The 26,651-nt window shown below is 38.3% G+C and overlaps 1 long non-coding RNA gene across 3 annotated transcripts in view; it reads left to right on the top strand.

Moving 5' to 3' along the window:
- Positions 1–26,651, top strand: part of LOC147374315 (uncharacterized) — a 68,046-nt gene that overhangs the window by 1,070 nt on the left and 40,325 nt on the right. Inside the window, exon 2 of one of the 3 annotated variants that reach the window (XR_015162627.1) lies at positions 9,268–9,534. The exons of the other annotated variants lie outside the window; for them this stretch is intronic. This is a non-coding gene — a long non-coding RNA (uncharacterized LOC147374315). Of the gene's footprint in view, positions 1–9,267; positions 9,535–26,651 lie in introns of those variants that run through there. 3 annotated transcript variants of the gene reach the window in all.

Raw genomic sequence — 26,651 nt, 5'->3', positions numbered from 1 at the left:
AGAATTCATGTTCTCTTCTACTAAAAGAGAAAAAATAAATGTTGGGAATAATAAAACTGAAGGGGAAATTGTACAGTATTAAATAGGGTTCAGAGTGGGTATGTTTTCATTAATCACATTTTGCTTTGGTAATATCTGCATATAGTACAAAAATTTTACACTAGTATCAAAAATGCCATTAAGATGAATTCTCCCTTCTATTCCTGTGCCCTGAATTTCAAGATTTTCCCACTCAGGAGGCAACCAAATATATATTGTTAAATTTAGTTCAAAGATTTTTAAATGTTTTAAGTTGTTGGTCAATTATTCTATATTTCATTTTATTTTATTTTAGGGGAGAGGGCAGACTATGAATTGCCTGTGGTCAGCTTGCTGTGCTTTTTTTCTTGGCAAATGTCTGTAAACAACCTTTCCATAATGCTTGAGCCAATACTTCCATGTTATAAATATACCTGTACTCCGAAATAGGATTTTCTAGATTCTGGGATCAGCATGTGGGTAGAACCTAGAATGTCTTGCTATTAAAAACAGCTTGACAAAGGGAATTTTAATAAAATATGTTGGAGATGCTGTAAGATTGGCCTTAAGAAAAAACATGAGAGAAGGAATGATAATGATGATGATTATAGATGGTTCCCAGCTGATGATGGTTCAACTTGATTTTTTGACTTTACAGTGGCCTTCCCAGGTGGTACTAGTGGTAAAGAATCTGCCTGCCAATGCAAGAAACTTAGGACAGGTGGGTCAGGAAGATTCCCTGGAGGAGAGCATGACAACCCACTCCAGTATTCTTGCCTGGAGAGTCCCATGGACAGAGAAGCCTGGCAGGCTACAGGCCATAGGGTTGCAAAGAGTCACACACACTTAGCACACACACTTAGCACGTGGTGTGAAAGTGAGACACATTCAGTAGAAACCATACTTCAGACTGAGTTTTGATATTTTCCTGCCCTGCTAGTGACACAGCAATAGATACCCTCCTGTGACGCCAGCAGAGTCAGCGAGCCACAGCCCCTGGTCGGCCACACAATTGCAAGGAGAAACAACGCACACTTTTAAAACCATTTTGTCTTTCACTTTCAGCACAGTATTCAGTGATTTACATGAGATATTCAACACTTTATTATAAAATAGACTTTGTGTTAAATGATTTTGCCTAACAATATTCTGAGCATGTTTAAGGTAGGCTCGGCTGAGCTATGGTGTTCGGTAGATGAGGCGCGTGCGTGCGTGCGTGCGTGTGTGTGTGTATGTGCACGCGCAATTTATTTGGCTGCACTGGCTCTTAGCTGCAGCATGCGGGATCTAGTTCAGAACCTGGAGCCCCTGCATTGGGAGCTTGGAGTCTTAATCACTGGACCACCAGGGAAGTCCCAGATGAAGTGTTTTAAATGCTGTTTTGGCTTAAGATATTTTCAGTTTACAATGGGTTTATTGGGATGTAAATGTCGAAGTGGAGAAAGATCTGTATTTATGTAGACTTACTGTGTGCTGAGTCTTTCAATGCATTACTTCAAAATTTGAAGTTTAAATACAGCAACTCATAAATGTATTAGCATGCTTGTTTAAAGGTTCAGAGATTTATCCAAGGCTCTACAATTGGTGACAGCCAGAATTCAAACCCAGGAACTTCTTGTTTCAAAATCTGTGGGCTTTCTCTTTTGCCTATTGTTTTTCAAGCTGGCCCAGGTAATCTCTTACAAAAGGATGACATATGAAACTGCTGAAATCACAAAAAAGAGAACAGGACTAGTGTTGGAAACAATATGAGAAGAAACCAAATGTAGGCTGGGTTATTTTTTAAAAATCTTGTTAAAAAGAGCTATTCCATGATTAATATAGCATCACAAACCGATACTTCCCTTTTGCAACTGTAACATCTGTAGTAGGTGGTAAAAATTCTCTTGTCGCATTAGATCCCCTCTGGGAGAAGAATGGTTTGCCTTTCTGAATGTTTGCACTGTGGTGTCTGCAGTTCCCAGTTTGGTTCACTTGGACCTGGATACTCTGATTCCTGGACGATTGACCTAAGCTTTGTGATTACCGGTGGGGTGGCTGAGATACAATATTTTGATGGTTTTCCAAGAAAAAGAATATAATAGTTGTCTATCGTTGCATAACTCGTTACTTTAAAACTTAATGGCTCAAAACAACAACATAAACTATTTAACGTGCATGTGTGCATGCTCAGTTGTGTCCGACTCTTTGCGACCTCATGGACTGGACACCACCAGGCTCCTCTGTTGATAGAATTTTTCAGTCAAGAATACTGGAGAGGGCTGCCATTTCTGACTCCAGGGGATCTTCCTAACCCAGGGATTGAACCTGTCTCTTGCATCTCCTGCATTGCAGGTAGATTTTTTTTTAAACACTGCATCACCTGGGAAGCCCATCCATAGTTACTATGGGTAATAATTACCCATGCCTCTTCAGTTCAGTCCCTCACAAGTATGCAATTAAGGGCTTGATTAGCTCTGTAGTCATCTCAAGGATGGACCTAGCGAGGATGCACTTCTAAATTCGTTTGTGTGGCTATTGGCAGGACACAGCAGTTCTCTCCATAGGAAGCTCTCCTCGGGGCAGATCATAGCACAGTAGCTGGCTTTCAGCACAGTGCCAGCAAGCAAGAAACAAGGAAGGGTGCCCAATACTGGATTTATAATTTTCTATAACCTAATCTTAGAAGTAACATTCCTCCTCTCCTTTCCTTTCTTCTCTTCTCTCCCGTTCTCTGCTTTCTGACAAGTCAATACATCCAACCCACATGAAAGGGGAGGGGATGATGTAGGAGCATGAACACTGGGTACTGGGGCTCTTAGGCCATTTTAAGGACTCCTACCACAGAGACAACATACTGCTTAGAACCTGTTGACTTTGTTTCTCCCTTTTGACTGTACACTCTGTAAAAACAAGGACTGTATCTGTTTTGCTTACTATTGTAACATGCAGTACCCAGTGCATAGTCAGTAAATGTTTAATAAATGAACAGAGTGAATAATAAATTTCAAAAGTGGATATGATCATGACTCTCATCTAGGTGAACAACTGCTAAATCTTTTATTTAACTCATCAATTAATCAGTACAAAGTAAGATATGCTATGCTATGCAAAGTCACTTTAGTCGTGTCCGACTCTGTGTGACCCTGTAGACGGCAGCCCACCAGGCTTCCCCGTCCCTGGGATTCTCCAGGCAAGAACACTGGAGTGGGTTGCCATTTCCTTCTCCAATGCATGAAAGTGAAAAGAGAAAGTGAAGTTACTCAGTCATGTCTGACTCTTAGCGACCCCATGGACTGGAGCCTACCAGGCTCCTCCGTCCATGGGATTTTCCAGGCAAGAGTACTGGAGTGGGGTGCCATTGCCGTCTCTGACAAAGTAAGATAAAAACCATTCAAATAAAAACCTAAAGGACCAAATATTTATTATCAGATAAGTAATGTTGACATGATTTTAATAAATGAGTTCAAACTGACAAAACTGATCAATATTCACAGGGAAATAATCATTGGCCACACTAAACACATGGGATACAATTTGCATTTCTGTGGACAAAAAGTATTCTGCCTACTACATGTTTCTACAATTAGCTTCCCCCTCTAGGTGCTGTAAAGTAATATAGTCAAAGGCGAAGACTCAGATAACCTTTTGGGGAACTAGATAGTGTGCTCACTAAATTTCAAAATCTTGCAAAATTTTTTCTTACAAATGAATTGTACAGACTAGGAGAAAATGCACCCGAGGACAAGGCCAACTAGATAATAGTCATAGCTTTTTTTTCTTTTCAAATTCATGTAAGCAGTTGGGATGCTTAATAGGAGACTCAAGTTTCCTGATGATTAGGAAATAGAGCTTCTTAAGTATGTTAGTTTCTTAGATGTATCTCCATACTTTGATAATATATTACTGTTCCCTTACACATGGTTCTTGACCTTGTGGAATAGAGAATATCTCTGGCAATGGAGAGTAAAACCAAACCATCCCAATGCTATGGGGGTGCTAGTCTTATAAGTAGAGTCCAAGGTTATAACATTGTATAACACATAAGGTCCCAAGGCTTATGAGATCCAGGGTTCTATCAGAGATTTCCAAACACAGGTGGACCAGCCTTTGTTTATCTTTCTAGGTGGGGGAAGGAATAATGTCCTTGTCAACATTTTGACTCTTAGCTTCTCTCTAAAATCAAAATATGCTGAAGTGAGGCTAGAATAATCTTATTTTGAAGATACTTCTCAGATAATTCTAGGTGGCCAAAGTTTCTTATCCACTGGCCTAGATTATTTTTATTGAACACATTCATGTTTATGTGGTTATGACCAAGATGCATCTGAAAAACTTACTGAGGCCTCTGTATCCACCAAAGAGAAGTTTTATGTAGCTTTTCCTTTGAGTTTCTCCAAGCAAGTATGGAGATAAATGTTTCTTGTCTACTAGGTCATTAATCAAAAAATCTAAAACTCTGAGAAAACACATACTATGCTTTGACCTTAGTTATAAAATCATTACAGAAAGAAAGAAACAAAATAAGAGGTGCAAATACAAATCTCTTCCTATATCCTCAGACCATAGACGATGGTGTTATTGCCCTGATTGATGTAGCCTCAATAAAAATAATTTGTTTTTAGCATCAATCAATGGACATTTTAGCAGATATTTGCAGTGTCCTGCTGGATCCTACTTGAATAAGATAAAGACAATTATGTACATTTTCATACCATACAAATTTTGCTGAATCATTTCACTACACTTAAAAAGCTACAACTGTTCGAAATTCAGATAAATATATGCCACCTGTGGTATTCATTAGCACTGTAATGGCATCATGATTTCAGACATTTCTGTTGATGAATAATGGTTTTCTTGAGACTTTTACCAGCTAGTTTTAATTTTGTAGTCCATAAACTGTAACAGGTAATCTGATTTATTATAAATAAATCATAAAGAGGAGACATTAGAAAGCATCAATTTTAATATCCTTCCTTTATGAGACAGGAAACCAAGACTCTGAAAAGGGGAACTGATACGGGCTGCATTGTGTCCCCCAAAATCCACCTGTTGAAGTTGTAATTCCCAGTATCTCAGAATGTGACTGTGTTTGGATATAGGACCTTTAAAGAGATAATTAAATTAAAATGAAGTCATTAAGGTAATCCTATTTAATTTGTGTTCTTATCAGAGGAAATTTGGACATAGCAGTTTTTATTCTCTTTGACTTGCTGTAACAAAATATTAGAGCTTGGGTGGCTTATTAACAACAGAAATTTATTTCTCATAGTTCTTGAGACTGGGAGGTCTGAGATCAAGGTTTAGGCAGGTTTGGTGTATAGTGGGGGCCTGGTTCATAGATGGCTATCTTTTTGCCATCTTCAATGGTGGAAGGGGCAAAGGATCTCTCTGGGGTCTCTTCTAAGGACACTAATGCCATTCATGAGGACTCTACCCTCAAGATGTATTCACCTCCAAAAGGTCTCACTTTCTAAAACTATCTTCACATTGAGGATTAGGATTTTATCATATAAATTTTGAGGAAATACATTCAGGCTTTTGCAGGTGTGTACAGAGGGAAGGTGATGTGAACACACAGGGAGAAAATGGCCACGGAAGAGACCAACTCTGATGCACTTTGTTCTTGTACTTTTTGCCTCCAGAACCGTGAGAAAACAAATTTCTGTTGTTTAAGCCACCTACCTTGTGATACTTTGTTATGGCAGCCACAGAAAACTAACACAGGAAACAAACTGCCCAAGTTTAAAGAGCTAATTAGCTATAGAACTGGGGTTAAAATCCAAGGCTTCTACCTCTGTTTGGTATAATTCACTCTATGTCATGGTGCTATTAATACATAAAAGATTAGTTCTCAAAAAGATTTAGTTATGCAAAATCGTAGTATTATTAGTATACCAGAACAGTTTGAAGATTGTTCTTATTCTTCGTTGACCTTAAACATTAGATGATCTCAATGAGTGTTGGATATCAGCATGTGTTTGAACATTAGGTTTAAGACATTATTACCCTGAAATCCAGACAAAAAATCTTACCATTTCAGTATATAAGCCCTATAAGCTATGAAAAACTTTGACACTTGTTATTGTATTATCATAGTCTCATCTTTGGCATTACCTCTGCATCCCAATATCTGAACTTGGTCTCTTACATACTAAGTGTAATGTCGGCAGTTCCGTGGGCACTACACTACACTATTCCGTGACTTTCTCTCTACATAGTTGGAATCCATGATAGCCTACCATTATAGCTGACACCTTAAAATTTGGGGCACAAAAATTTAAACAAAAAGAAAATTTCAGGATTCTTTGACAGTGAGTTTTCTTTTGTCCTCTTTGGATTTTGCTCTTTTCATACTTCCTCTGAAATTGGCTTACTTACCTAAAGTAAGGAACCCAAAGCAAGGTAATAACTGTAATCAATTATATAGAGTGACTAGGAACTTTCATGATCATGAATAATAAGCAAATGCATAATGTTTGTTGTAAAACTGGCAGCACAGATTTTATGTAGGATAACAGATAAAACATGGACTTCCCTGCTGGCTCAGATGGTAAAGAATCTGCCTGCAGTGCAAGGGACCTGGATTTGATTCCTGGGTCAGGAAGATCCCCTGGAGAAGAGAATGGCAACCCACTCCAGTATTCTTGCCTGGAGAATCCCATGGAGATAGGAGCCTGGTGGTCTACAGTCCACAGGGTCTCAAACAGTTCAACATGACTGAGTAACTAATATTAACACACTAACAGATAAAACACAAAACATTGAATACAATATTTGGGACATATTTATACTAAAAAACTCAGAGGGATGGTATGGAGAGGGAGGAGGGAGGAGGGTTTATTTTTAGAAATTTTTATTAGTAAAAAAATAAAAAAAAAAAAGAAAGTGAAAAAAAAAAACTATTCACTATTTTTTGAAACTGAAATTTAACTGAGTCTTCTGTATTTTTATTTGTTAAATCCAGCAACCCTAATTTTATAGATTTGATGATAGATTGAATATCAAGACTTTTCCATGTAATGAAGGACTCCATAAGTTTCTCTTTCTAACCTATGCAGGAAAGATTGAACTGAACATATCTGATAATTATTTTCTCAAAGCAGAGACCCATTTACTGGAGAGACAGTGATCTAAATAGGAAATAGATGGTCAATTGACAATATCTTGTAAAAACTACCAAGTGAAAGTGTGAAAGTGTCAGTAGCTCAGTCATGTTTGACTCTCTGTGACTCAGTGGACTGTGGCTGCAGCTTCTCTGTCCGTGGAATTCTTTAGGCAAGAATACTGGAGTGGGTAGCTGTTCCCCTCTCCAAGGAATCTTCCTGACCCAGGGATCGAACTTGGGTTTCCTGCACTGCAGGCAGATGCTTTACCATCTGAGCCACCAGGGAAGATCCAAGAACTAAACATATCTGATGCTTAGTTTCTCAAAGCAGAGACCCATTTATTGGAGAGACAGCGATCTAAATAGGAAGTGAATTGTCAATTACCAACATCTTGTAAAAACTACCAAACCTGTTTACATATATAAAAACAAAACAAACAAGTTTATTGCTTATTCCACTAAGGGAGGTCATTATACTGACAGTAGTTTAGTAGTGTCTCAAGAAGTGGTGGTCAAGGCAAAGTATTTGCAAGGACTGGGGAGTCTATTGTGGGTCTTTCAATGCGGTAGAAGGGATGAGAGATTTGGCAAAATTTATGAAATAGTTGTTTACAGTTGATGGGCCCAGCAAGGGCAAGGGATTTGAAGTTAGCCTTGAAGAATAAATAGTCTTTGATGAGTCCTATAAGTGATCTGTTACTCCGAGGGAAAGTTTAGTGGTTGATTATTTGGATAAGTGGAACATTTCTGTAACAAAGAGCGAACACAACAATAACAGTAACAAAACACATAATTTTAAGCTTTTTGCAATTTCATCTTCCTAAGCAAGAATTTTGTGGAATATGCAAGTCCTGTAATTGCAGAAAGGCCAATATAAAAATCATCTTAATGTAGGAAATAAGCTACATAGCAGTCAATCAGCGGTTCTCTAAGTGTAATCCAAGAGCTACAGGGATGCTGAGATCTTTTTAGGGGATTGACAGAGTTGTCAACTTTCCAATTACACGTTTGTGTGAGGCCAGATTTTCTTCATCTGTTTCAACTGAAACAACATATTACAAAGAATTGAATCAGATGAGAGCCTCTCTTCTATTAAGCCAGACATTAGAGATTTGCAAAAATGTTAATGCTCTTCTTATTACAGTGTTTGGTTGTTATTGTCAAGAACTATAAAAGCTCTGAGGTTTGGCAGATTAACAAGTTAGCTTATCCAGTTTAATGGAGGTTGACAGAAGGCATGAGACTTCTGTGTCAGAGTCAAAAGACTTTATTGCTCACAGCAGTACCAGTAGCCAGAAGGTCAGTATATTACGTCAATTTCCCCAGTGGGAAAAAAAAAAATTTTCCCCAGTGAACACCAGGTCCCCGGGGTGACATGGATGGGTCTAGATGGATGCCTGTACATGCAGTGAGCTGCATGATAAAGAGAAGGACTGACCTTGAGGAGCCTGTCATTTATCGCAAGCAATGAGCAAACCTACTCTTTGTACTGCAGGAACGTGTTACTTTATCCCTCAAGGCTGCTTGCTGTCTACCCAACCATGGGAAAATCTGGGTACAGAGCTGTCAGAGGCTTGCATTCTTGGCATCCACAGCAAGATGTCTGGGAGCACAAGACACTGAGGGATGCACATCACTCAAAAGTTATTTTCATAAAAACATCTATGTCAACATATACTGACTATTCAAGAAGGAAACGGCAATGCACTCCAATATTCTTGCCTGGAAAATCCCATGGACAGAGGAGTCCATGGGGTTGCAAAGTCAGACACGACTTAGCAACTAAATAAACAAGAATACTGGCTGTATTATTGCTCTCTTTAAGTGAATAAAGTAAAATTTAAACTTTTTATTAGTTTTAATTTATAACTGATAAGCTAGTTATAACCCTTTAAACAAACTCTAGGGGCCTCAATAATTTTTTTGAGTATAATCTCCCGGGACTAAAAAGTTTGAAAACTACTGTTATAAATAGTTTCATTTCTCACCATTATAGCTCTCTTGATTTTTTCCATTCACCTTGATTCTAGAGCTAAGTTATTTATTGCTGCCAAGGAATGCCAAGGGATTTATGCAGTATGTGCTCTGACATAATCTTTTTTAAATATTCTCTTGATACCTCACCACTGCTGGTCTCCATCACCCTCCTGGTCCCAAAGAAGGCTGGAAAAACAAGGTGGCTTCTGACCCAGATGGCCCCTGGAGCGCTGAGACATTCCACCCAAGGCTGCTGGCCAAAGTCTGCAGAGTGGCTTTTCGTTCTTCTTAAATGTCAGGATGGAAACAGTTCTGAGGCAGCCTATGATCTGTGCCATTATTTAATTCTTCAGTTCTTTTTAATTAGAAATTCCCTGAACATTTTTTTCCCTTTGGGAATTCTTTGTTGCTCTTAATGTTTATTCAATAAATCTTTCTTTCTTTCAAAATTTTCCAACAGGATTCTTTGGAATGTGATACACACACACACACACACACACACACACACACACACATATATATATATATATATATATATATATATAGGCTTCCCTGATGGTTCAGATGGTAAAGAATCCTCCTGCAATGCAGGAGACCTGAATTTGATAATGACCCTTGATTATGTTTGTATTTTGACAGCACAGGTCTTGAAGGTTGTCTTTGTATATTTTCTTCCTTAAATTTTCTCAGGAGAAGGTATTCCAAGGAATTTTTACAAAATAGCCACTTTAATGATTCCTTAGCACTGTCTAGATATAGTCACACTGAAATATCTTAAAATTCCAAATAGATAACACCAGCACAGGAGGTTTACTATATAACTAGCACATTTATGTAATATTTCACTAATAATGAACAGGTATTACTTTCTTTTTAAATAAAAAATTATATTTAATTATAAAAATAGGGGGAAATTAATGTTTAAAATATAATATTTTGGCAACACAGACTTTAAAGCTAATGCTTCCATTCAAATTCAAGTAGAATACAGGCTAGTAGACTGTGGGTGCCTTTGGGTCAGGAGTTATATCTTACTCAACTTTCTTGCCTGAACATCTAAGAAATCATCTGAGCACACCACGGGTTTTCATTAGGTGTTCTCAGTATTGAAGAGATAAATAATAAAATTTATTAACTGTTAATTTTAATAGAACTCATAAACATCTCCATGGAGTTATCTTCTTACTAGAGCATTTGAACTTCCCCACTCAAGCTTCCAAATCCCTGGACACAATTTCTTAATAGACTTATACCATAGCTGAGTATACTGACATTGTTTGGTTGTATCTGTTGTTTGGTAGAATGATCAAATAATGGCCATCTCATGTGGCTTATCCTAAATAAACCTAGGTCACCATTTATTTTTGTATTATATGTACTTTGATAGGGGTAAAATAAGGCAGAAAAAGAAATCAACAGGTGGATGATCCCTTAAATGAAACAACCTCATAGTGTTTCTGCTGCTGCTGCTGCTAAGTCGCTTCAGTCGTGTCCGACTCTGTGCAACCCCATAGACGGCAGCCCACCAGGCTCTCCTGTCCCTGGGATTCTCCAGGCAAGAACACTGGAGTGGGTTGCCATTTCCTTCTCCAATGGATGAAAATGAAAAGTGAAAGTGAAGTTGCTCAGTTGTGTCCAACTCTTCGAGACCCCATGGACTGTAGCCCACCAGGCTCCTCTGTCCACAGGATTTTCCAGGCAAGAGTACTGGAGTGGGGTGCCATTGCCTTCTCCGCATAGTGTTTCTAGATTGCCACAAAGGGGGTGGATTTGGTGAGGGGTTTACCATGGTATGTTAGAGACATAGGAATCACTTGTGGGTGGATTAGTAAGCAGCAACCAGACAGACTTTGTTTCTGAACCTCTCCTGTTAAGGTGGCCTGTAGGGAAGAGAATATGAATCTGGATTACAGCTCTAAAAGAAATACAGGGCACTGTAGAGTTTTGCAATCCTCTCTGAGGATGGAAGCAAGAAGATGCACAATGTTTCATTTTGTACTTGGAATTTTTAAAGATATTACTTAGCCCCATTTATGATGGGAAAAGCAGTTCAAGGAAAAGAAGTAGTAACTGAATCAGCAACAACAGTTCTGGCCAATGAGCTCTTCAGTAGTGCTGGCCAAACTTGTTTTAATTATTTCACTGAAACTTTCCTTTCTGGGAATAATGCACTTTTTGGCTGACAGCCTTTTGATTCCTAGAAATGTCTGATTCGCCTCACCTCCCATCTCCAAATAAACACACACAGTTCAGTTCAGATCAGTTGCTCAGTTGTGCCCAACTCTTTATGACCCCATGAATTGTAGCACGCCAGGCCTCCCTGTCCATCACCAACTCCCAGAGTTCACTCAAACTCACGTCCTTTGAGTCGGTGATGCCATCCAGCCATCTCATCCTCTGTCGTCCCCTTCTCCTCCTGCCCCCAATCCCTCCCATCATCAAAGTCTTTTTCAATGAATCAACTCTTCGCATGAGGTGGCCAAAGTACTGTAGTTGCAGCTTTAGCATCATTCCTTCCAAAGAACATGCAGGACTGATCTTTAGAATGGACTGGTTGGATCTCCTTGCAGTCCAAGGGACTCTCAAGAATCTTCAGCACCACAGTTCAAAAGCATCAATTCTTCGACGCTCAGCCTTCTTCACAGTCCAACTCTCACATCCATACATGACTACTGGAAAAACCATAGCCTTGATTAGACGGACCTTTGTTGGCAAAGTAAGGTCTCTGCTTTTGAATATGCTATCTAGGTTGGTCATAACTTTCCAAGAAAATTTTTTGGTTAAAGCAAGTGATACAAGTTTTATTGGATACAAGTGATACAAGTTTCTGGGTGACTTACAGCAGAAGATGTGTCTAGAATAGTGTATTCTGGACTAGAGTTTTTACTGCAAACCTCACAAGGTAACTCACTGTACATCATGACCCGATCCATAAAGACAGACAGACATACACACACACCTGAAACAGAAGTTTCATAAAGTATTATTTACTTTTGAGATTCAGGATTCACAATAATATTTTTACTTTTTATTCTATTTCATCCAAAAAATGGCCCACTAAACCCACTAAATTGATTTCCTGAATCAGCAATAGATTCCCCACCTACTGTTGGGAAACAAGAAAGAATTCATCCATAAACATTTAACATCTTTAATAAAAGTTGATTTAAGAAATGTAAACAGGTGTAATCATCTACAGAAATGAAAATTTGTGGGAGGGCATGCCTGGTGACACAGAAAGGCTCAGCAATATTTTGTAAACAATTACATGAAACTCAGGAGTGCCTGAGGGTAGGGTTTTATTGCTGATTAATCTAGGTTGTTTCAGAAGCAGATGCCTTTTATAACTTCTATTTACCCTGTTTCAAATGTATGAAATCCATTACAAAATCCATTACAGAAATATATAATGATTTTTAAATTGTTTTAGCATGTATCATTAATTTTCTGAAACATGATTACTAATAGTGCTTTTAATAATACTTTCCTCAAGAATGTGATTCTCACGGTTGGCAAGGGATTATTGAACATATCGAAAGCAATCTTCTGCCAACTGTGTTTATACATTTCTGTGTCTGCATTTATTTGTTATCTGTGTACCTGTATGTAGGGTATTAAATAATGATAAACCTAAAAGTTAAGCAGGGGAAGAGGACAGTTGAAACTTTAAATAGGATAATCAGGGAAGGTCTCAATGAGGTGACATTTGTGTTAAGATCTGAAGGTGAGGAGAGAAAGACATGTGGATGGGAGGAAGAGTTTTCCAGGCAGAGTGAACAGGGACTGGAAAGTAACTGATGTTGGAGCTTGTCTAGTGTTTTGGAGAAGCAGCAAGAAGTGAGTAGTAGGACATGAGAACAGTCACCACAGGACAATTGTACGAGATCCTTTGAGCCACAGGAATGATTTTGCTTTTACTTGGAGTGAAATGTGAAGCTACTAGTGGATTGGGAGCAGGGGTATCATAAAAGCTGTCCTCCATTTGTACAGGGTGCTATGTGATATACAGATGAAATGGGGTGGAGACAGTGTGGGAGCGGTGAGACCCTTTACTATGACCATTACATTTATTGTGGAATAACATAGTAATGTAACTTACCATGACCTTTGTAATTGGGCATCCCTGGTGGCTCAGATGGTAAAGAATCTGCTTGCAATGCAGGAGATCCAGGTTCTACCCCTGGGTTGGGAAGATCCCCTGGAGAAGGGAATGGCAACCCACTCCAATACTCTTGCCTGGAGAATCCCGTGGACAGAGGAGCCTGTTGGGCTACAGTCCATGAGATCTCAAAGAGTCAGACACGACTGAGCAACTAACATTGTAATAATCTGCACAAAAGATGATGGCTTGGGTAGGGCAGTAGCGTGGAGTGGGGAGAAGTGATAGGACTGTGGATCTATTTGAAGGGGTAATTGGTGGTATTTTCTTAAAATTGGACATAGTTGTGAAACAAAGAGAAGTTGAGGTTGACTGAGGATTTTGTCCTAAGTTACTGAGGAGCCCTTGTAGATTAATTAGAAAATGATGAACACCTCAGTGGAAAAATGCATCATGATGTAATTGAACATAGAAAGTGATTTTCCTTAAAGTATTTTTTAAAGTAAATCTTTATCCAAGAAAAGTGCACAAATTGTAAGCATACAGCTGGGTGAATATTCACAAAGTGTACAAAAGACACCCATCTAACCAGCACCCAGATTCAGAAACAAAACATTACCTGCATTCATTATCATGCATTCCCCCTTCCTAAAGTAATTCTTTTTCAATTTAACTCTGCATTTATGCTAAACATTCTCTGCACAGCAAATGATGTGGATGTAGAGTGATGGGCCACTGAGGAGGTGATATCTTTAGAAATCAGGAGAGGGAAACTTAAGAAACTCACCTGCAACCATGTGACAGGAATTAGTCATCTGCTTGATCTCATGAAATTCATACTGAAAAGTTCTTTCCTAATAATACAATGTGAGACCGACAGATAGTAAAAATAGACATATTTTCTACATAGGGTTCAAAATTAGAAAGTTCATAGGAGTTGCTAAAAAAATTTAAAAAGAACCTTAAGTTGACAAAAAAAGAAACTTACATAAAAAGTAAAATTGAATGTACTAATGTCTAATGATCTGTACTTTCAAAGTAAACTTTTATTATCTAGAAAGCTTGGTAAAGGTGAGGATAAAAATAAGATTTAGATGCTGAAACTAAAAATTGGATTTGGAATACAGAAACTATAGTTTTAGTTTTTCTCAGAAGTTACATATGAAAAAAATCCATGAGCTAAAGTGGGTGTGAGGGACTTGGGATAGAACAGCAAGGAGAAAAAAGAGATGAAATGGAGTTCCTAGATGACTGCTTGAGTCCTCCTCCCAGCAACTCACCCCCACCCCAAACCTGGAAATAAAAATCTTGCGTTTCGAAAGTGAAGACGTCTCTTCCTGTAGATGCTGAAAATGTGAATTAATTCTAAAAGTTAATTGCAAAATTATTTTGATAGCATCAAAAATGTTAAGTACATCTAAAAGGTCACACTTTTTATTGTTTGTAAAAAAAAATGGCTGTCAAAATTAAAATTTAATACTAAGAATAGTGAATGTTGACTCCCTTTATTAAAAAAATGTGAAGAGAGTAATATGCTATAGTTACTGTCCTAGGATAACTTTATTTGTTTTGCCTCTTAATATTCATTCCTCCTCCTTTGGGTAAGGCACCTCTATTTTGTCCTGAGGAAGGTACTTAATCCTCACTGTGTACAGTCTGGTAAGAGAGGAAGGTGCCTTGTCCTTTTCTGGCAGCAAGTGGGCTTGTGCACCAGCGGAAGCTGTCCAAGCCCTGTCTCCTGGAACAGGAATCTTGAGCTCAGTGACCAAACAGAGGACACTATGCAATTGATGCTTTTTCACTGGGGAGGTTGCTCCTTGAAGACATTGTTCCTCATCTCCTTGAACTGCCCTGGTTCTCGCTCTTAGATCAATCCCTCAACTTCTCACTTACCTTTGGGAGCCCTCACTTCATATCCTATAAGCTTCCCTTTTTGCCTAAATTAACTAGAATTATTTTCTATATTGTGAAACCAAAGAACACCAATTTACAGTTTAATACTATTTATCAGAGAAAGACCACCTTTCCAAAATTTTTGCTAGTAAGTACAATTTGATTGAATATTGAATAAACTTTTGGAAGAAGACCAGGAAATATTTCATACTCACAGATAGAAACTTTTTAAGGTAAACATATTCAATAGTGGCATCCTGTTCAAAATACGTAGGTTCTTAAGAATAAATTTAAGAATCCCTCAAGTAGAATATTGGAGAAAGAAATGGCAACCTACTCCAGTGTTCTTGCCTGGAGAATCCCAGGGACAGGGGAGCCTGGTGGGCTGCCGTCTATGGGGTTGCACAGAGTCAGACACAACTGAAGTGACTTAGCAGTAGCAGCAAGTAGAATATGTGCATACACATCCACACACACACACAGAAGAAATGCAGTTACCAAGATTTTCATTTTAATGAAGACTAAAGCAGCAAGTATTAGCTGTTTTCATACTGCCCCAACTTTTAGAGGCAGGGTCTACTCTACTCTTCATTGACAAGAACTTGGTATTTATTCTTTGATGCCAAAGAAAGTGAACTAAATGATTTTTCCAGGAAAAAGAAAACCTCTCTACTGTGTCTTTTTGGAGTCCTTATCCAACCATCACTTAAACTTTATGAGCCATAAAATGAAACTATTACAAATCACATGTAAATATTCTTTTAAATTTATGTTCAAAATAAGGCCTTTGTGGTCAAGTACAATAATTTTGAAGTAAAAAAGACTTCGATTCAGACCCTAACTCTTCTGCTATAACATTGAGGAAATTAATTGCCTGCTTTGAACCTAACTTTCTGTAACAGGAAAATATCAATAATTACAAATGTAAGGTGTTCATAGCTGGTATTATTATTAATAGTTGTATTCATAGGTAGAAATTAATACTTCAAGAAACTACTTCTTACTGTATAAGAAGTCGGCTTATAAAATTTGCATATTTCTAGGATAACCGTACGGAGAAGGCAATGGCACCCCACTCCAGTACTCTTGCCTGGAAACTCCCATGGATGGAGGAGCCTGGTAGGCTGCAGTCCATGGGGTCGCTGAGGGTCGGACATGACTGAGTGACTTCACTTTCACTTTTCACTTTCATGCATTGGAGAAGGAAATGGCAACCCAATCCAGTGTTCTTGCCTGGAGAATCCCAGGGGTGGGAGAGCCTGGTGGGGTCTATGGGGTCACACAGAGTCGGACACGACTGAAGTGACTTAGCAGTAGCAATAGGATAACCGTAAACTCCGGGAGTTGGTGATGGACAGGGAGGCCTGGTATGGTGCAGTCCATGGGATTGACTGAGTGACTGAACTGAACTGAGGACAACCATGGGCTTCCCAGGTGACACAGTGGTAAAGAATACACCCGCCAATGCAAGAGACACATGTTCAATTCCTGGGTCGGGAAAATCCCACAGAGTAGGAAATGGCAACCCACTCCAGTATTCTTGCCTGGAAAACTCCATGGATACAGGAGCCTGGCAGTCTACTGTCCATAGGGTCGCAGAGAGGTGGACACGACTGAGTGACTGAGCACACACAAGGATAACCTTAAACGAAAATAGATTTTCACATTTAAATTTGAGCAATGGCTATATGGTAATTGAGGTTATTTTTAGGAAAAGCAGTGTTCTTGATTTTTGAAAATAATATAGAAAATTTCTTATTTCTGATTGAAAAAGACATCTGTAAAGACTTCATGCTGACATCACAGGAATTCATCTATGCAAATATAATTTTTTACTTCTTCTTAGGCAATATGGAAGGGAAAAGAAACACTTTAAAACATTTAAGGCATGATTGGAAGTGCTCGAAATCCAACTAAGGCCCTTTCAATGATTAGCAGAAAGCAGCTGGCAGAGCCTATGGATTATAGCCAGAGACTCCATCAATATGTATTGATCTTGTTCTTCCCAGAAGGGCACCATACTTAGTTGTTAATATACCCAGACACTCCTTATATCATCTTTCTCAATTTTGTAAGTGGCATTCCGTCACTTTGAGTCTGAGTCCATGTCTATTGAAGACAGTTATTAGGCATGAAAATTCAATGGCTAAAACCAGAAAACAGACACAACAGATATGTCATACCTTGTTAAATTATCTAGATATTTTATCCTTCAAAGGTCAACTTAAAAAGATAATCATGCTCAGAATCTTCCCAAAGAGATTGTTGAAATTAGCCCTCATAACAGGTGAATTCTAAGAAAATGGTGGCCATCAGCCTTTAAGAATTACCCAAATAAGAGACTTACTATGTAAAATATTTCATATTCAAAAAATATTTCAACAGTTCTAATTCTATTTTGCCTGTTTTCTCTAAGAGATATTGTCACTACATATTTATGTATTAGCTTATTGCAGAAGTATCATTGCTAACGGAGATTTTAGGCACATTCCCTTGATGTCTACTAAACCTTCCAGTTGTCTTCATGGGGTTGTCTGGTTGCCCTTTTATTAATGTTCTAATCATCTTCAAAAGTACTTACAGATACATCTTTCTGACACAAGAAGACTGCACGCTCCATGAGGTCAAGAACAGTATCAGTTGTGTTGACTGCTGTATTCTAGTTAGTAACCATACAGAGACTGGCACCAAATTAGTACTTAACCAGTATTTGTTGAATGAATCTCAAATTTGTGGAGGCTCCATGCACTGGTAAGAAACCAACAGTGCAATACCCCTATGTTTGTCTTTTTTTTCTTAGCTTTTGGTGTTAACACCCTGCAACCACAGTGTTCTATCAGAAAGCCTGTCAGATGACTGAGAAACCTGGAGGCTAAAATTACTCAAGCCATGTTTGCCATGTATTGATATCTGTATGCCACACCCTGCAGTGAATCTGGCCCCACCTTAAATAACCACGTCACTGCAGGCACATAATGATGTGAGCGGCATTGTGTGCGAACATGCTCTTGAAATTTTTTAAAAATTAAATACTGCAATGTGATGACATTCACCCATCCTTCATTTAATTTCAAATCTCTCTCTGAAAGTGCTGTTTATTTCTTAGTCATATGATTTCTACCAAAAATAAAGACATAGATGGTACTCTGCCTTCCCTGGAACCATCTGTATGAACTACCCAACATTGTTTTCCAAAAAAGAATGTGAATCCAAAATCATATGATAAATATTTTGAAAGTGATTTTGATTCCTTTCATCACACCCCCCCACAGTTATTCATCCCAAAAGGAAAGACGAAATGCCAGTATTAAGTGTCCCCATGTGACATAAGCTTTATGTCTAATAAAGGATATTAGATATTTTAAAGATCTAATTTAACTTTCACAACAATACTAGCTAGTATATAGGTATTCCTTACCCTTATTTGCACACTGTTAGTTGTTCAGTCATGTCCGACTCCTTGTGACCCCATGGACTGTAGCCCACCAGGCTCCTCTGTCCATGGGATTCTCCAGGCAAGAATACTGAAGTGGGTTGCCATTCCCTCCTCCAATTTGCTCAAGACTACTGGAAATGAACATCCCAAGGGCACATGGCTAATGACCGTCAGAGCTAGGATTTGAATCTGCCTGTTTGATTTGAAAACCTGTACTATATTCCTCCCAACATCTCAAAGCAGTAAGTGTACACTGGAAATCACACAACTCCAGCAGAGATGCAAATTAGTTTAAATATCTTCTTTTCTCAGCTGTATTTTAATTACTGTGCTGTTATCAGCCTTTTATAGTGGTGAGAGTTGATAGTGTGGGAGACCCCACAAAGGTAACTGTTTAGAAAGGAAATTGATGATATGCAGCTAAAGCTACACAAGTGTTTAAGTTACTCTTTTTCTTCTTCAGTTTCAAAGTTTATTTAGTTCCAAAAAGGCAGAATTATTGAAATAAACTTTTCAGTGTGTAGAAATGGTCTCTCAGGGAAAAATTTCCTTGCTATTGAAAACATTTTTGTTGGAACAAAATAAAAAGGTATCAGAGAAGCCTGTCTGAAGAAATGAATTGACTCAGCAATTCTGTACAGCCACAGTCTGAAAGATTTGTGAATCTGGGTAAACATTTCTGAAGGAAATCTAACATTTCAGAGTTCCAGCCCAGTTTGGGGGCATATTTTAAATAAACATTTACCAGGCAATACTCTTTCTGTGACTATAGTTTCTTAAAACATTGAAACAATGGACTAACGTTTACACAGGGCGCATAAACAGTCTTTCCAAGGAGTTATGTTGACTGGGAGTAGATATACTGTAATTTCATTATCTATTACCTCGTAAGACACAGGTTAAAAAATAATAGTATGTAATAAGACATTTGGGCTTCCCAGGTGGCCCATAGTGGTAAAGAACTGCCTGCCAATGCAAGAGACATAAGAGACACTGGTTTGACCCCTGGGTTGGGAAGATCCCATGGAGGAGGGCAACCTACTCCATCATTCTTGCCTAGAGAATCCCATGAACAGAGGAGCTTGGAGGGCTGTGTTTCATGGGGTCCCTCAGAGTCAGGTTCGACTGACTCAGGATTTTGGTATTTATGTTTGCTGCTAAATGTTTTCCTTGGGGGGGCAGTAGAGGGTTGTTGTTCAGTTATGCAGTGGTGTCCTACTCTTTGTGACCCTATAGACTGCAGCACACCAGACTTCCCTGCCCTTCACTATTTCCCAGAGTTTGCTCGAACTCATATCCATTGAGTCAGTGATGCCATCCAACCATCTCATCTTCTGTCGCCCCCTTCTCCTCCTGTCTTCAATCTTTCCCAGCATCAGGGTCTTTTCCAATGAGTTGGCTTTTCACATCAGGTGGCCAAAGCATTGGAGCTTCAGAATCGGCCTTTCCAATGAACATACGGGGTTGATTTCTTTTAGAATTGACTGGCTTGATATCCTTGCTGTCCAAGGGACTCTCAAGAGTCTTCTCCAGCACCACAGTTCCAGGGCATCAAAACTTCAGTGCTCAGCCTTTTTTAGTGTTCACATCTTACATCTGTACATGACTACTGGAAAAACCATAGCTTTGATTATATGGACAATTTTTGGCAAAGTGATGTCTCTGCTTTTTAATATGCTATCTAGGTTGTCATAGTTTTTCTTCCAAGAAGCAAGTCTTTTATTGTCACAGCTGCGCCCACTGTCCACAGTGATTTTGGAGCCCAGGAAAATAGAGTCTATCACTGTTTCCTTGTGTCCTCATCTATCTGCATGAAGTGATGGGACCAGATGCCGTGATCTTCATTTTTTGAATGTTGAATTTTAAGCCAGCTCTTCTCTTTCACCTTCATCAAGAGGCTCTTTAATTCCTCTTTGATTTCTGCCATTAGGGTGGTGTTACCTGCATATCTGAAGTTATTGACATTTCTCCCAGAAATCTTGATTCCAACTTAAGCTTCATCCAGCCCAGCATTTCACATGATGTACTCTGCATATAAGTTAAATAAGCAGGGTGACAATATACAGTCTTGATGTACTCCTTTCCCAAATTGGAAGCAGTCCATTGTTCCATGCCTAGTTTTAACTGTTGCTTCTTGACCTGCATACAGGTTTCTCAAGAGGCAGGTCAGATGGTCTGGTATTCCCATCTCTTTCAGAATTTTCCAGTTTGTTGTGATCCACACAGTCAAAGGCTTTAGTGTAGTCAACGAAGCAGAAGTAGATGTTTTTCTGGAATTCTCTTGCTTTTTCTATGATCCAGTCGATGTTGACAATTTGATCTCTGGTTCCTCTGCCTTTTCTAAATCCAACTTGTACGTCTGGAAGTTCTTAGTTCACATACTGTTGAAGCCTAGTTTGAAGGATTTTGAGCATTACCCTGCTAGAATGTGAAATGAGTGCAATTGTGCAGTAGTTTGAACGTTCTTTGGCATTACCCTCCTTTGGGATTGGAAGGAAAAATTGAACTTCGCCATTCCTGTGGCCACTGCTGAGTTTTCCAAATTTGCTGGCATATTGAGTGCAGCACTTTCACAGCATCATCTTTTAAGATTTGAAATAGCTTAACGGAATTCCATCACCTCTACTAGCTTTGTTCATAGTAATGCTTCCTAAGGCCCACTTGACTTTGCACTCCAGAATATCTGGCTCTAGGTAAGTGAACATACCATTGTGGTTATCTGGGTCATGAAGATCTTTTTTGTATAGTTCTTCTGTGTATTCTTGCCATCTCTTCTTAATATCTTCTGCTTCTGTTAGGTCCATATCATTTCTGTCCTTTATTGTGCCCATCTTTGCATGAAATGGTCCCTTGGTATCTCTAATATTCTTGAAGAGATCTCTAGTCTTTCCCATTGTACTATTTCCTCCTATTTCTTTGCACTGTTCTGTTAAAAAGGCTTTGTTATCTCTCTCGCTATTTTGTGGAACTCTGCATTCAGATGGGTATATCTTTCCTTTCCTTCCTTGCCTTTCTCTTCTTTTCTCAGCTGTTTGTAATGCCTCCTCAGACAACCACTTTGCCTTTCTCATTTCTTTTTGATTACCACCTCCTCTACAATGTTACGAACCTCTGTCCATAGTTCTTCAGGCACTCTGTCTTGATAGATCTGATCTGTCCCTTGAATCTATTTGTCACTTCTACCATATAATCTTAAGGGATATGATTGAGGTCATACCTGAATGGCCTATTGTTTTTCCCTACTTTCTTCAATTTCAGTCTGAATTTTGTAATAAGATGTTCATGATCTGAGCCACAGTCAGCTCCCAGTCTTGTTTTTGCTGACAGTGTTGAACTTCTCCATTTTTGGCTACAAAGAATATAATCGATCTGATCTGGTGTGGGAATATGTTTGCTTCTAAATGTTTTCCTATAGGGAGCAATAGAGGGAGACTACAACAGCTGGGAGGGATTGGGGGCAGGAGGAGAAGGGGATGACAGAGGATGAGATGGCTGGATGGCATCACTGACTCGATGGACGTGAGTCTGAATGAACTCCGGGAGTTGGTGATGGACAGGGAGGCCTGGCATGCTGTGATTCATGGGGTCGCAAAGAGTCAACATGACTGAGCGACTGAACTAACTAACTAACAACAGTAAAGTTGAGGTAGAGAAGACACATTTATGAAAAGTCAATTCTAACACAGATTTGTCACATAACTGGTGAAAAATATACATGTGGTATGGGTTTATAAACTGTAGCAATTCAGAGGCTCTATAAATATGTGGATATTTATATATACACTCATACATGATATCCATTTCTTCTCATGTACATACAAAATTGTTGAGATTTTATTTAGCTTGTTTTCATAAAATAATAGTCCACAAAAAGTACAGAAGGTGAGGTATAATTTCCATAGTTATTTGAAGAGTGTTTTAACCCCAATATTCATCAGACATTTACAATTCAATGTATCTTAATTGAATGTTTTCTTCTATACAAGCACAATAAAGAAAGATTATATTTATTCCAGTAATTGAAATGTGTTGTCAAAAATAGCCGTATTTACATCTGTATTCTCATCTTGCATTATTTTTGACTCTTACAAAGGGCTTTATGTGTTGTTTTAATTGAATTATAATCTTGTATTTTGGCCCAGTTGTACTCAAATTTTAATTCTACTTTAATAAGACCTACTTAATCTAAATCAGTGTCTAAGATGAACTTTGCATATTACCTGAATTATCTTTTTCAGATATAGCGATTTTAGATAAATTAAATTTAGAAACTTTAAGACATCCATAGTTCTTATTTTTGTTTTTCTACCTTCTGGAAAAGGAAAAGGGAAGGAAATCAATTTTTACTGAATATCTGTTATGTGCTGTTCCAGGTAACTTGGATAAATATTATCACAGAGTCATTGTTCATATACAAGTAGATGGAGCTAATATTACTTGACCTCGTTCAGCCCAGGACAACTTGACTAAGCTTACTCCTTTCAATGAATCTTGGATTATAAAAACGAGACTGCCATATGGTTATTAACTATTTTGTTAATTTGAAATAGCATATTTCAGAATCTTAGATTTTAGAACAGTGTCTAAATACCTATCTGTGGCTTGCATTTCTTTATACAACGGCATCATATATTTATTCAGCATAAGTTTATATTCCTTGCCACAAAGCAGAACTCAGTACCTCCTGAAGTAATTTCGCCTATGAACTGCTTTCGCTCTAAGAAGCTTTTTCCTAATATAGAGTAAGAATTTTCTCCCTCTAAAATCCAACTTTTGGTTCTGAATTTATCCCTGGAGGTCATGTAGAAGTTGATGCAACAAAGTACCAAAAACTGGATGGCTTACAACAATAGAAATTTATTCTATCTCTGGAGGCTAGAAGTCCAAAATCAAGGAATTGGCAGGGCCATTCTCTCACTGAAATTTCTGGGAAAGAATCTATTCCATGCTCTTTTCATAGCTTCTGGTGTTGCCAGCAGTCCTTGTTTTTTTTTTTTTTTTTTTAGCTTTAGATGTGTCTCTCCCATCTCTGGCGCTTTGCAGGTGGCCAAGTGGTAAAGAATCTGTCTGTCCGTGCAGGAGACAGGGTTTTGATCCCTGGATCAGGAAGATTCCCTGGACTAGGCAGTGGCAACCCACTCTAGTATTCCTGCCTTGAGAATCCCATGGACACAGGAGCTTGGCAGGCTGCAGTCCAGGGGCTGTAGAGTTGGACATGACTGAGTGACTGAGCACACTCCCATCTCTGCCTCCATCATAATATGGTATTTCCCTGTGTATCTGTGTTTGTATTTTCACTTCTTATAAGACACAGATTAGGGCTCACCCTAATTATGTCATTCTAGCTTGACTATATCTGCAAATACCCTATTTCCAAGTATTATCATGTTCACAAGTTCCATGGGTTAGAAAATACACATATCATTTAGGGGTGCATAATTCAGCCCATAATTCAGCTTATTACAGTTCCACTGTTTGAATTACTAATTGAAGAGCAAAAAGGAGAAGATAAAGGTGAAATAGCTCCACTTTAAAGAATCTCAGACTAGTTAAAAAAGGTCCATATAGAATTAGAACATGTTGAAAGTGATTGGAAACAAAAATGCTATGAGACTAGAGGGGAACAAGTGATCCATTCTGATTAGGCAGGCGGAGCACTGAATAGTTAGTACTCTGTGTGTTTTAAATATATTTAATTTCCTAATTTATAATGGGAACATTATTGTTTGCCCCTTAATTTCATTTTTTACTTTTTATTTCTATTTTTTTTGTGACACATCAGGTAATATTTTCCTAATGTATTATATCTTTAGTGTTTGCTGACAAAGACTTTCTTCATCTCAAACTTACATAGCTATTCATCAGTAATTGTGGGGACATAATGGTCAAGCTCAATTTTTGTTTTCAAATTCTTAATCTACATTGTGGAAATTTAAACTTCATTATGTAAAAATGATAATGGGAAATTACATTATGTAAAAATGATAATGGGAAATTACAGCAACAATAATAATCCTAGATCTAGGAATCATCATGTAGGAAGAATAGGAAGTTAGATGTTTACTTAGAAATTCATTCTGATTTTTATCTTCTCTGATTGCTGTAGCTAGGACTTCTAAAACTATGTTGAATAATAGTGATGAAAGTGGATACCCTGTCTTGTTCCTTATCTTAGGGGGAATGCTTTCAGGCTTTCACCATTGAGAATAATGTCTGCTGTAGGCTTATCATATATGGCCTTTACTATATTGATGTAGGTTTCTTCTATGCCCATTTTTTGAAGAGTTTTAATCATAAATGGGTGCTGAATTTTGTCAAAGGCTTTTTCTGCATCTATTGAGATTATTATATGGTTTTTATCTTTCGGTCTGTTAATATAGTATATCACATTGATTGATTTGCATATATTGAAGAATCCTTGTGTCCCTGAAATAAATCCAACTTGATCATGGTGTATGAGCTTTTGATGTGTTGCTGAATTCTGTTTGCTAAAATTTTCTTGAGGATTTTTGCATCCATGTTCATCAGTGATATTGGCCTGTAGTTTTCTTTTTTGTGTTGTCTTTGTCTGGTTTTGGTATCAGGGTGATGGTGGCCTCATAGAATGAGTTTGGAAGTGTTCTTTTCTCTGTAATTTTTTGAAAGAGTTTTAGAAGGACAGGCATTAGCTCTTCTCTAAATGTTTGATAGAATTCTCTTGTGAAGCCGTCTCTCCTGGGCTTTTGGTTTTTTGTTTTAGGAAATCCTTAGTTCAGTTCAGTTCAGTTGCTTAGTCATGTCCAACTCTTTGCAACCCCATGAATCGCAGCATGCCAGGCCTCCCTGTCCATCACCAACTCCCGGAGTTTACCCAAACTCATGTCCATCGAGTTGGTGATGCCATCCAGCCATCTCATCCTCTGTCATCCCCTTCTCCTCCTGCCCCCAATCCCTCCCAGCATCAGGGTCTTTTCCAATGAGTCAACTCTTTGCATGAGGTGGCCAAAGTATTGGAGTTTCAGCTTCAGCATCAGTCTTTCCAAAGAACACCCAGGACTGATCTCCTTTAGGATGGACTGGTTGGATCTCCTTGCAGTCCAAGGGACTCAAGGGTCTTCTCCAACACCACAGTTCAAAAGCATCAATTCTTTAGCACTCAGCTTTCTTCACAGTCCAACTCTCACATCCATACATGACCACTGGAAAAACCATAGCCTTGACTAGACGGACCTTTGTTGGCAAAGTAATGTCTCTGCTTTTTAATACGCTATCTAGGTTGGTCATAACTTTCCTTCCAAGGAGTAAGCGTCTTTTAATTTCATGGCTGCAGTCACCATCTGCAGTGATTTTGGAGCCCCCCAAAATAAAGTCTGACACTGTGTCCACTGTTTCCCCATCTATTTCCCATGAAGTGATGGGACCAGATGCCATGATCTTCGTTTTCTGAATTTTGAGCTTTAAGCCAACTTTTTCAGTCTCCTCTTTCACTTTCATCAAGAGGCTTTTTAGTTTCTCTTCACTTTCTGCCATAAGGGTGGTGTCATCTGCATATCTGAGGTTATTGATATTTCTCCCGTCAATCTTGATTCCAGCTTGTGCTTCTTCCAGCCCAGCGTTTCTCATGATGTACTCTGCATATTGCTACAGCAATCAGAGAAGGAAAAGAAATAAAAGGAATCCAGATTGGAAAAGAAAAAGTAAAGCTCCCATTGTTTGCAGATGACATGATACTATGTATATAAAATCCTAAAGATAGTATCAGAAAATTACTAGAGCTAATCAGTGAATTTAGCAAAGTTGCAGGATACAAAATCAGTACACAGAAATCACTTGCATTTATATATACGAACAATGAAAAATCAGAAAGAGAAATTAAGGAATCAATCCCATTCACCATTGCAACAAAAAGAATAAAATATCTAGGAATAAACTTACCTAAGGAGACAAAAGGACTGTACACAGAAAATTTTAAGACACTGATGAAAGAAATCAAAGTTGACATAAACAGATGGAGAGATATTTCATGTTTCTGGGTAGGAAGAATCAATATTGTGAAAATGACTATATTACCAAATGCAATCTACAGATTTAATGTGATCCCTATCAAATTACCAGTGGCATTTTTCACAGAACTAGGGCAAAAAATTTCACAATTCCTA

The sequence above is a fragment of the Bos grunniens genome, chromosome 4 (assembly GCF_055505025.1).
Source record: "Bos grunniens cultivar Pamir isolate PY7600 chromosome 4, Bosgru_T2T1.0, whole genome shotgun sequence".
NCBI classification, from domain to species: Eukaryota; Metazoa; Chordata; class Mammalia; order Artiodactyla; family Bovidae; genus Bos; species Bos grunniens.
Note: the sequence above shows the minus strand (reverse complement) of the source record. Positions and strands in the feature narration are given on the sequence as shown.